The sequence below is a fragment of the Nuphar pumila genome, chromosome 12, assembly GCF_984573655.1.
Source record: "Nuphar pumila chromosome 12, dmNupPumi1.hap1.1, whole genome shotgun sequence".
Lineage (NCBI taxonomy): Eukaryota > Viridiplantae > Streptophyta > Magnoliopsida > Nymphaeales > Nymphaeaceae > Nuphar > Nuphar pumila.
In genome coordinates this window covers 11,626,952-11,639,385 of record NC_143260.1, presented here as the reverse complement: position 1 = coordinate 11,639,385, position 12,434 = coordinate 11,626,952, and positions in this window count along the sequence as shown.

Sequence of the window (12,434 nt, the reverse complement as noted above, 5' to 3'; positions counted from 1 at the left end):
AACTCTTTCTTTCAAAAGTTCATTTGGCATGAGTCACTGGAAGGGAAAGCTAAGGCAGGGGTTTGTTGGGTAACTATATCTCAACCTCTTGATTGTCGGGGGGTTAGGGATTCACAACTTGAAAAGATTTAACCAATCTTTCTTGGCAAAAATGACTGAAAAATTAGTAGAAGGCAGGACACCATTAGCTTCATTTTCGTAGAAAAGTATGCGTTGGTGGATTGGTCTTGGAATTGGACAGTAAATAATAGGTGGATTAGGGGCACGAAGAATATTGGTTGTGGCAGCTATACTTTAATGATGAAGCGGTTAGGGCCAATGTTGGTTGTGACAGTTACACATTATTTTGGCAAGAACCTTGGCATTAGAACCTCAATTAGCTTAGAGACATGTACCCTCTTGTTTATGATCTTGCTAAAGTAAAAAATGGAAAAGTAAGTGCATTTTGGTCCTCCAGCACGGACTCGTGAGATATTGTGCTACGTAGAGATCCCTTAGATTTGGCTTTTTAATAATGGAGCGAACTCATGGATTCTCTAAGGGGACGATCTCTTGCAAACCAAGAGCATTCGATCTCTTGGCCTTTTTCTAATGATGGGTTATTTTCCACCTCGTCTATGTATGCTTTTCTTGGATCTCCGTCTACTAATTGGCTCCCGAAGCCTGCCTTGTAGGGTGCTCGTTTGCCACCACCAGCTTCCCTCATGGAATAGCTGGTACTTCATGATGCGGTTAATACAGATGCTAAACTCAGGAGGAGAGGTTTCCTTCTCGCTAGTCGCTGCCCACTTTGCTTGAGGGCGAAAGAGTCTACAACTCACTTGTTCTGAAATTGCAGTTATTTTCGCACTCTGTTGCCTCATGCTTGGAATGACATCTTTACGGATTGGGGCTGCATTTTTTTCCCTAGAGAGGTGTCATTGCACCTCATATCAGTCAAAAGGAGAGCCGCTGGACATTCTTGTGGCGCGCTTGGGTGTTGTTTGCTTGGCATGCGATGGGGCTAGAGAGGAACCAACACATTTTTTCTGTAAAAGCTGTTTACGTTGAATGAATCTGTTACCATTTGCGTTGGAAAATGGGCGCAAGGATCAAGCTCAAATGGCCTCATCTCCCCACGGATTGTGTCGGGGAGAGTCGTGCGGTATTCTTTTGATTGTTACTCTCTTTCTTTTTCCTTCTGTCTGTTGTACAATCGTTTTGGAGCTTGTGATTTCTCGTCACACCTCAATGTATTTCTGTTATTAGTTATTAATATATCTCTTCTTTCTTTCTTTTTTCTTTTTTTTTAGAAAAAAAAAGAAAACTGAGTGAGTTGTCTTGTCTTAAAAACAATTTCAAAAAGATAGAGGTCAGAATTGACAAGATATTAAATTTATAATAAAGTTGAAAAATCGTGTTTGATTCTCTTGAACATAATTATAAGGGTACACTGAGCACACAACTGCATATTTTGAAAATAAACGGCAGAATCCGGACTAGGAAGGATTTCTTTCATCCGTGTTTTTGGTTGTTCATAATGTCAATTATGTTTATCTGACTTTCTCTTGAAACCATAGGCCTCTGTAGGCAAAGACCTGCGTATGTAGCATGTAGCATCTCATGTCAGAAACAATGTGTCACGTCTCACTCTATGTATATATATATATATAGTTTATTTGAGGAGGATGGATTTACTCTTGCCCTCACCCCGTTCTGGATCTTCATTAAGAAAATTACTATTATACTTTTATACATATTATAAAATCTTATATATATATATATATATATTCTATAAAACCCTTTTACCAATCTCTATTTCCATTTTTCTCATCTCCTTTCATTTCTTCCTCTAACGGCGAAAGGCGACAGTAGTGGAAGGATAGGGAAAACATTGACCCCACCCCACCTCGCCCTGTTTGGACCAGGGATGAAGAACATGAAAAGGAGATTAAGGTTAAAATCAAAACCCATGCGGGGATGAAGGTCGGGATGGAGGAAAAATTTTTGAGACAGCGTGGGGGTGAAGGCCTTGTCCCCCACGGGGCGGGGCGGGGCCCGTTGTCCCCCGGTCCACTGCCATCCCTAATTTCCAAGACCGAAACTATTTGATTATTATGGGTCTCCATAGTGGGTTAGAAAAAGAGAAGCGTATTTTGGATTCTCTTTCGTAAGAGGAGATCCGTTGACCAGACCAAGTAACCTCCAAAGTGCTCGGTTCAATCACTGGATGCCACCAATCCACCCGTTTGACTAGAGCAGATTCAGTGATCAGGCCCGAGTACTTTGTAAAGTACTTGGGTCACACGCACCATAGAAAATAGTTGCTCATGTAATGATTTTTTTGTATTTTGTGTTTTACACAGAAAATCGCTTCTCTCGTAGCTATTTTTTTTTTCTGTTTTACATAAAAAAAATTTGCTGCACGCATGAGCTATTTTCTGTGTTTCATATGACCCGAGCTCTGTAAAAAATATCGCGGGATTTATGAAAATCTCGAGATAATATCGCTAGAAATAGACTGAAAATTTAAAATGGCAATTTCTGGCGAGATTTTCAAAATATCACAAGATTTATGAAAAAAAACACAAATACCACGATTTAAATATGATATTTATGTTTTATTTTTAAATACTTTGTATTAATAGTTTCTTATGAAAAATATTTTTTATATTTTTTAATTAAAATTTTTATTGCCGAGATTTTGCCGGAAAAAAAAACACGAGATTTATGAAAAAATTTCAATTTCTCGAGTTTTTGACAAACGAGATTTTGAAAAAAACGTTTGTCACTATGAACCCGAGTACCCAGTACTCATCTTCTGTCCTCTTTCAGTTACAAAATATGGAGATTTCCATGCATGATTTCAAAAGCAACCTCATGTGTCAAGTCACGTTTTTACTACTAATGGTACTGCAAATACAGGTTCTAAGCAATGTTGTCGGCATCAGAATCGGACCTGTATCGTTTGGCCAACGATTCAGGTGAATGGGCCGATACCGATTCTTAAGTGAATCATTCTTAATCGATTAAAAAATAACTAAAAAATATTACATGTCAATCAGAACATGACACGTGTTAAAGCCATTAAAATAATGTTAAAATAATAATTTTAAGCTCAGTATCGTATCTGCCGATACTGACAACACTGGTTCAAAGTTTACAAAGACCATGGTTCTCATTATAGTGAGCTAAAATTGTCACTTCTTATTATGCTGTTGGGACACGTTTTTTACACTTGCTTACTGTTTGATTGTACCTTATTCCACATCCATCAAGAAGTGCCTTGACAACTCAACATTGGTGCGCTTCTGAGTCGTTTTCAACTTTGGTTTTTTGGTTTCATCAAGAGGGGCCTATTGATTCTCTGCCTGGATTTTGCATATCTTCCACTTTTTTGAAACTTTGTTGCATTCTCAATTATTTCTCCCCCTACCATTAATGAATAAGACAGTCAACATGTATTGGATCTAGGTGGGACCGGGTCTCATCCATCCACACAGGTCTTCGTCCGGCCCAGATTGGACTATATATAAATTTTTTGAAAATTAAAAATGAGACCGTTTTCCCTCGGTCCAATGCCATCCCATACTTGTCTAGCAATAGAGCATACCACCAAACCAATTAATTTAAAAAGGACAACACGCTATACATGGCAATGGCCTGGCCTAAATGAATCTGGATGACTGGGTCCCACACGGGATTCAATGACAATCTCTTAATAATGGACACTTAACAGATTTGTGACAACTCTTGAAACTTGTCATCTTTCTTCTTTCCTTTACCTAGAGATCATGGTTTGGCTCTCAAGAATATCCCTTCACCTTTGAATGAAAGCACAGCAGAAGAAAAAGCAAAAAAGGTTTAAAAGTGGAATCAAAACTTTGTGATGCTCGTGAATAACAAAGAAAAATCCATATTTCGGAAAAAATGTTGGATATTAGAACAGATAGTGCCGGCCCCACTAAACCTTGTGCACCCTTTTCTTCTTATTTTTCCTTGGGAGTGCAGGAGATTCCATTCCTTTATGTTATGTTCTTTTGTTGAGGGAAAGAAAAAACGTTTCTTTAACCTCAAACAACGTCCGTTATCTCCTAAAGGAAGAAAGGCAAATGGAGGGAAGATCGATCTTGCTGAGATAGTTAATTTGAAGAAGATGTCATCCGGAAGAGAGGCTTGGTGTGATAGGTACTAACATTCCTTTATGTTAGTACCTAACTTCAGTCCAATCATAACACCACACTTAGCAATCCCTTGCTAGTTTGGAAAAGACAGTTTCTTAGATATGATCCTCTCCCTCTCTCTCTCTCTCTCTCTCAATCTCTCATGTATAGGGTTGGTAATGGCCAAACGAACCTAACATTAGGTATTGAAATTCAGTTTACTTTCGTGGTGAACGGAGCGGAGCTTAAGCTTATGATGAGCCTGAGCTAAACTAGCCAGCTGGCGCCTTTACTAAAAAGAAGTTTCAAAGCTGAAATTAATAGGATTTGAACTCTAAACCTATTGTGCCAAGCTCAAGCTAACCCATTAAAAAAAACAGAGAACATTGTTTCAAAGCTCGAAGAAATAAAATTTGAACTCTAAACCTATTATTTGCAAACTAAATACTCTGACTAATTACACCATATTATGCAAAATAAAATATATCGAGCTTGTGTGGGGTGAGCCGAGCTGAACACCTAAATGCTCATATTAACCTTGCCAACCCCTCATCTTATTTCCCAGCCCCACTGATAGGATAGGAATATGATTAGCTTCTTCAACTTGCCAAAATACCAACAAACTTTATCACATGATTAGAAGATGTGGTTGTAATAGTAACTTTTAGTGGGATTAGACGCATATCTAAGCCTAAGGATACATGGTACACTTGTTACTGCCCATAATGCATGATTGGCTTATCATGCCGCCTTTTGTGGTAAATGAGCCTAAACTTTTGTAGGTATTGCACTGACCAAATCAAGGATAGAACCGGAAAAGAAGCACACACAATGTCTCAAAGACTGGTGCAGTGATTATGGCCACACATTTTTTATGTTCATAGTAAACTCCTTAGCTAGAAATAATTTGTGAGCCCACACTGCTTTCTGTGAGTGAAAAGGAAGCCTGTGAAGATGGTAGCTGACCAAAATACTGCAAGCACCTTTATTCTCCTACTTTTTGAGAGTCTTCATAAGTTAAACGTGACATTATTATTCGATCGTTTAAACTACAGGTCACATGTATAGTAGAATTTGATTAATCAAGAATCAGCTTTAACGATTCTTTTTCAGTGCAGCATGCCCATCCATTCATCCATTTGCATTCATTTGAGTTGCTTATGTGGGAAGTCAATATGCGTTCATTGCATGTTAGGTACGAAAGAACACCAGGCTTGCCAAACCACAAAGAGCACAAGCATAAACAGTCAGGATGATTGACATCCACGAATGAGACTCTCTCTATTTCTTTCACACAAGAATAGGAGCTACACGGTTTTGAGAGTCCCTCTCTTGAATACACATTTTGAGATAGGGACTCCTCCTTGATGATGGCTACAAATTACATTCAAACAGTTGGACTCTCTCATAATTGATCTCCTGAGGACTCCTTGACTGGCAGGGTTTCTTCTATTGAAAGAGGTCTCCTTTGCTGAATATTCATTTGCTTGATTAGAGTCCTGGCCGGTGGTAGCACTCACGTTAATTGAGTCCCTTACGTGATGACCATTTGCTGGATTAGAGTCCTTGGCATTTGCTTGATTACTCACGTTAATTGAGTTCCTTACGTGATCATCTCTATCATCCCTTACGTGATCATCTCTAACAAGGTATTCTTCTTTGTCAGAAACAAAGATATGCACATCTTTTTGCTTAAACCAAGTGGTGTTAGATACAACATACCACGTTGGGGTACCAAACATGAGAGAGAATCTTTTCCTTAAATCAACTTGTGGAGATGCAACTTACTACGTTGGGGTACCAAACATGAGAGAGAGAATCTTTTCCTTAAATCAACTTGTGAGGATACAACTTACCACGTTGGATACCAAACATGAGAGAGAGAGAGAGAGAGAGAGAGAGAGAGAGAGAGAGAGAGAGAGAGAGAGAGAGGTTAAATACAAGTTACAACGTTGGATACCAAGCTTATCACATGATCGTACAATTTTTACCAGCATCATTTTGAGTTCATGCTCTCTCTCTCTGACTTTTCAACCAATCGTATTGCTTTGCCAAATAAGATTCATAGGTATATATTCACATTCTTCCATCCGACTTAGAAAGATTTCCTTTGGTCAGATATCAGATATTATAGACGCATTTTAGGTTGCATTGTCGCATGGCACCTGTCACATCTATGAAGTTTGATTTGATCAAAACAATTTGCATCAATGAAATCCCAATGAGGGTTACGAAGAAGACAGAGATGACATAGGGGATGAGTGAAATTGATTTGATTGCAATCAGCTTAAAACTCAATGTTGGTCCTAGGATCGTTTTGATTTATTTATTTATTTATTTATTTTGTTTTAATCTTAATTACCATACGAATATGATCTATGAAAAAATGGAAATTTTGTATGAAAAAATGACATGTTATTTAAAATGCCCCATAATTTTTGAAATCCACCCCCATGTCCTAATTCCCAAATGCTTAACTTCTTTGGAACCTTTTTACCCTTTGCACGAGTGAATATGTTCTCCTAGCATCATAAACTCTCACTAAAATATAGATTCACAAGTTTTTTAGGACCTCACGAAGTTTACATAACTAAATTTGCGAACCTCCTGTAATTAAAACCTATGTAACTTTGCAAATACTGCACTAAATTCACATATATAATACGACATTCATTTGATACCATGTGAATATTCTTTCAGTAACTGATCCTCAAGGAGATCAACAAACATTTGGCTATCTGCGCAATTTCCGGCATGCGAATTTTTATATATTCAAATGCTTGTTGAATCATATATATAATCATTTTATTTTATTTTTCATTTATTTTTGAAAAGAACCCTAACCCTTTTTCCTTTAGAACCCTCAACATTTTTCTTTTAGAACCCTTTTTCGAGAGATACCATGTGATTCTAGTAAAATTTTTTTGTTGCATTACGACAAGGTTGCAATATCCTTCTTATTGACTTCTCCGGTTAGGTCAAAATGTAAGTTCTATACAAACAATATATATATATATATATATATATATATATATATATATATATATATATATATATATATATGTGTGTGTGTGTGAGCATTTAATAGTCCCATGCATATTTGTGTTTGGTTATTACTATGAATATTTTTTGTATTTTATTTAATATTTGCTATTAAATTTACTGTTTAGGGTTATATATATTGTATTATAAATGATTTATGTTATTTGCTTGTCTTTTAGTTAATATTTGGTGTTTTGTGTTGGTGTAATAGGGTTGGGGTTGACTGTGCACAAACATTGAACATGAGTTAGGAGGTTATTGTGGGTAGTTGGTTTTTCAGAGTGGTTGTTGTAGGTAGTTATGTTAATTGAATGTATAAAGTGTATATGGATAGTCTTTGTCACATGTTATTTTCATTAGAAGAATGATATATTATGTGGTTGGTGTGAGCAGTTAATTATGGCCTCTGAAAAGGTGAAAGTGCACTATCGTAGCACTGATCATTCTACTTAAAAAATTTATAGTGGTCTCCAAAAATTGTAGTTATAAGAAATTTATAGCTTTAATGTCTTATAAAACTGGATATGCAAAAGAGTTAATGACTTTTGATATAATTGTTTTCTAAAATTAGATGGTCAACAAATATAGACAGATGTCTTCAACGATGATGAAGTGTATTCAATGTTATTTAGTTGCAGCATTTACTTTGTTGCTGATAAAGCTGAACAAGAAGTTGCTTGTGAAGTTAAACAAGCAGTTGAAAGTGCTGTACAAAAAGTAGTTGAATAAAATGATAAGAATTTTATGTGAAATGTGAATCTATCCTAGGCACCATCAATCAAACTCAATCTTTTGGAGAACATCCAATTGTCTCATCAGTTTTGCTATGCACAACCCACAATAACAAAACCACTAAATATGGCCAACAAATCCCCGACAACTATATCAAATACAAGTGTGGATAAAGGGAAACCTTGACGTATCCCTTGATATAGATGGAAAAAGTATCTAAGTTTCCCATTAACCAAGACAATAGTCGATGTTGTGGAAACCAATTCTTGGAATCATGCTACTAACCACTTTTCAAGCTAACCGCTTAGCTAATTTGGTTTTCGAAGGCTTTTTTCATGTTTTCCTTAAATCTGACAATATAGATACATTCTACATGCTTGATTTTATAGGAATAGGCTTTTGGATCATCCAATTATGATATACATGTAGGTTTCTATATGGTTTAAAAAATTGATTGTCTAAGATTTTTTTTTAAATATTCAAGGCCTAAAAAATCACATTTGTATAGAAAAAACATGATCCAAGTATTATTTTCTAGTAAATTGAGCATGCCAAACATAAATGTCAGATTTAAGTAAAACATGGGAAAGATCCTTTGAAAGCTTCGTTAGCTAGGTGGTTAGGTAGAAAAGTGGTTAGCAGCTACCACCCTCTCTCTAATGTTTGATTTTTTATGTTTAAAAACTTTGAATCCAATCTGTTATATGATATGTCGCATATTGTGTCAGCGTATTGAGTCAAGGTTGTGTCAATGTGTCTGAGCATGACAAATTTGTGCTCCCCAGATAGGGACCATATGTAGCGTGTCATTGTAACATAGATCCTGAAGTGTGTATTGAAGCCACCATACAGGGTCTAGATTAGATTCATAGTACCAGAGGTAGCCATGTATTTGGAAATAGATCCAAATGCAATACAACAAAGATCCCCCCAAAAATTGCATCCAACTTTTTTGATCACATGCCATGCATTTCCATAGAACTAGAAATGTAACTTCACTCGAGCTATGAATTTCCTTGTTTTATAGATCTAAGTGGGGATGCAAATGGCTAAGAGGCTCATCTTGGGTCCAGACTGGATCTATACCAATTTGTGGGATTTGAGTTGAATAAATCTGTACCTAGGTTGGATCCAGATCAAGTCTTCTGGATTTGGATTTGAAATTGCTCAAGCATGCATGATCAGTTGTGGATAAAAAAATCAGGTCCAATCTAGCTCATTTAACCTTCACACAAAACTCAACAGAATTTATCTGCATGCTTAGCAAGTTCAATGTCACATATGCTCATATCAGATGGCATTGGAGCATGATCTAACAAATATCTAACCTTCTTGCTTTCCCTTAATTTTGTAGGTTTGTCAATGGGTTGGGTAGGGATGCAAATGGTTTGGATCAAGAATAGTTAAATATATGAAGATTCAAATCTGATCTAGAACAACTAAAAGTTGCAAATACCCCAATCTTAGACCTAACCCATTTGCATCCCTAGGTTTGGGTATGTCTTGGGTCCCTGAATAGACTTAAACCTATACATCTAGCATGGACATAAAATGAAATGACCACCCAAATATTATTCGAAAAATAACTGTATTGTCCATGCAAAATGATGTGCTTCTAAAAATGCCTACCAATTTGATAAAATCCTCAACATATCAAAAATCTTTAATTCTTGACTTTTTAAGGATTTTTTTCCCTTTTGCAAATATGCTATGACTGTTGCAAATCATGTTATGTCACTTAAAATGTGCAAACTTGCTTTATGATGTACATCCATAAATATGGCACGACATTCATGAATTATTTTTACGAATGTCTCCCAAAATGTGTGAACCTCATTTAACCAAACACTCTCGATGTAAGTCCACATATACGGTATGACCTTTGTAAATAATATTTGTGAATGCCACTCAAAATGTGCAAACCTCCTTTAACTAAACACTCCTGACTTATGTCTGCAAATACAGTACTACCTTTGCAAATAATATTAGCAAATGTCACAAAAAATGTATGAACCTCCTTTAACTAGTAAGTCCGCAAATACAATATGGCCTTTACAAATACTTTATACAAATTTCTCCAAAATGTGTGAACCTCCTTTAACTAAATACTCCAAACATACATATGCAAATATACTACAACCTTCACAAATAATTTGTGCAAATGCCCCCAAATATGTGAACCTCACAAATATACTCTTGACTTACATCCTCATATATGGTACTATTGTCGCAAATAATATTTGTGAATGTTACCTAAAATGTGTGAACCTCCTTTAACTAGTAAATCTGCAAATACAAAACAACATTCACAAATACTTTGTACAAATGTCCCAAAAATGTATGAACCTCCTTTAACTAAATACTTTGAACATATGTTTGCAAATATATTATGACCTTCGCAAATAATTTGTGTGAATGTCTCCAAAATGTGCTAACCACATATAACTAAATATAAGTAGGATGTGAATGCCTGACCTTCTCATGCAGTTGCCATTACATATTTGTTGACATCCTCCTAACATTTGCTGGATGATTCGCGAACATCTTCATTTATGAACGTGCTGAATATTCACACATTCGACATGAGAGTCACACATTTTTCTTATGGCTTTATACTATGAAATGCCTCCTCTTGCAAATCTTTGTACGAGCATTAAATATGATGCTTCATTTCTTCAAAAGGTATGGTTCACATATTAGGGCTACTTCATAAAGTAGAGTTTTTGTGGTTCCTAACCCATGGACCCCAATGTATTTCTTTCGATAAATTTTTCTAGTGCATTGCTTGTTCTTTGTTGTATGGTAGCACTTCATTGGTGATTTTTGAGCATTCAGGACATCATGAGTGGCAAGATATTTTTGTAAGCACATCTTTCATAGTTGAATAAGTTATTTTTCAATTTTTTTTGGCATGAATCAGTTATTTTTTGAAACATTAGCATAAATCGGTTATTTTATTAAATAATTGCATGGTTCCCAAGTTATCTTTGCATGTTCAATAGCCTATTATATTTTTTTGTTCATTTAATTAATCTTCATGTGTTTCTTGCTTTGTTTCCTTAATTTGGCATGCCTTTATTTTTCATATGGTTGTTTATCTAATGTGGTCATGAGCTTTACACTACATAAAATATGTATTTAATGTATTGTTTTTCCTTGATAATTAAATTTATTGAATATAGTTCTTTATAAGAATTGATTGATGGATTCTAAGCATCTTCATGCTTATGAGCTTATACTTTTTCATAGAACACTTTATGGGAAAATCTAAACTAGATTCTACCTCATGCTCTTTTTTATGCTTCCAATTTCATCACTATGGCCATATATTCTATTACAAAGTATAACTTTTATGTGAAAACTGAATAACTACTCTTGCTTTGTTGTGAATGGTTCAGGTTTTGTTCATTTTGCATGATTTCAATATTTTAATATAAAGAGTTGATGCCTACTTTTGTTCCTTTTATTTCAATAATAGTAATTCTTTCTTAATAATGAATCCTCAAGGTTTTTTCTTTACATATAACAATATCACCAGTTTACCAGTTATAACTTGTATCAAGCAGAAAGATATAGAATATTGTTAGTTGCTACGGACATGAATTTTATATAGATCACTAGTCTATCCATTTTATTTTTGTAAGAAATTCTTTGTTTATTTATTATGAAATAACAATTAAAGAGACTGATATGGAGGCAACAACACCTACACAAACACCTACTGATGGAATAAAATAAACATAGGGACAAAGAGATTACTCACTAGTTGATGAGTTCTACTATGAAGTATAAAGGAGGCTTGACACATGGATAAAGAGGAAACTTGCTTCATGGCCAAAAGTATGAGTGTCTGACATATTTTATAAGAAATGTAGCATCAATAAAAGAAAGTTTAGAAATCTCTACTCAGATAAGAAGTTAACACCTTTAATGGCAATAAGAATAACTGGTGAAGCAAAAGAAAAAAGTTGACAAGTTTGTGACCAAAATCATGTCTCTTATCCCAGAAGCATCTAAGGAGGAAGATTCATGTATGCAATCAATAGTGAAAAAGTTGAAAGAGCCATTGACTGAGTCTAAGGTTGTTGCTAACCTCAAAGCCCTACTAGAGAAAGTAGGAGACGTGACCACCTACAATGGCATTGGTCAGATGAATAGGGAGAGTATAAACACTGTGAGGGTGGGAAGGGCAGAGAAAGTATCTCAACAAGGAGGCAATGCCAAGGCTGAGGTGAAGGAGATTGTGGAGAAGATAGATGGTAGAGAATGATATTTTTGGTCTTCAATTAAAGGAGAAAGAGAGTGAGGGTGCTTTTGTAGAGGAAGATCCTTAACAAAAGGAGACTGGGGTGAAAAGTACAGAAGATGATCCTCAAGAGTCTGATGAGGTGGAAGATCAACCCTTGGAGGAGCAAGTGCATTTTTCGAGAAATAGGCCACAATGACAAACACGGTCTAATGCTTGTAGATATATACATTCTTAATTTGTAGTTGTGTGCAATGTATTTATAAGATACT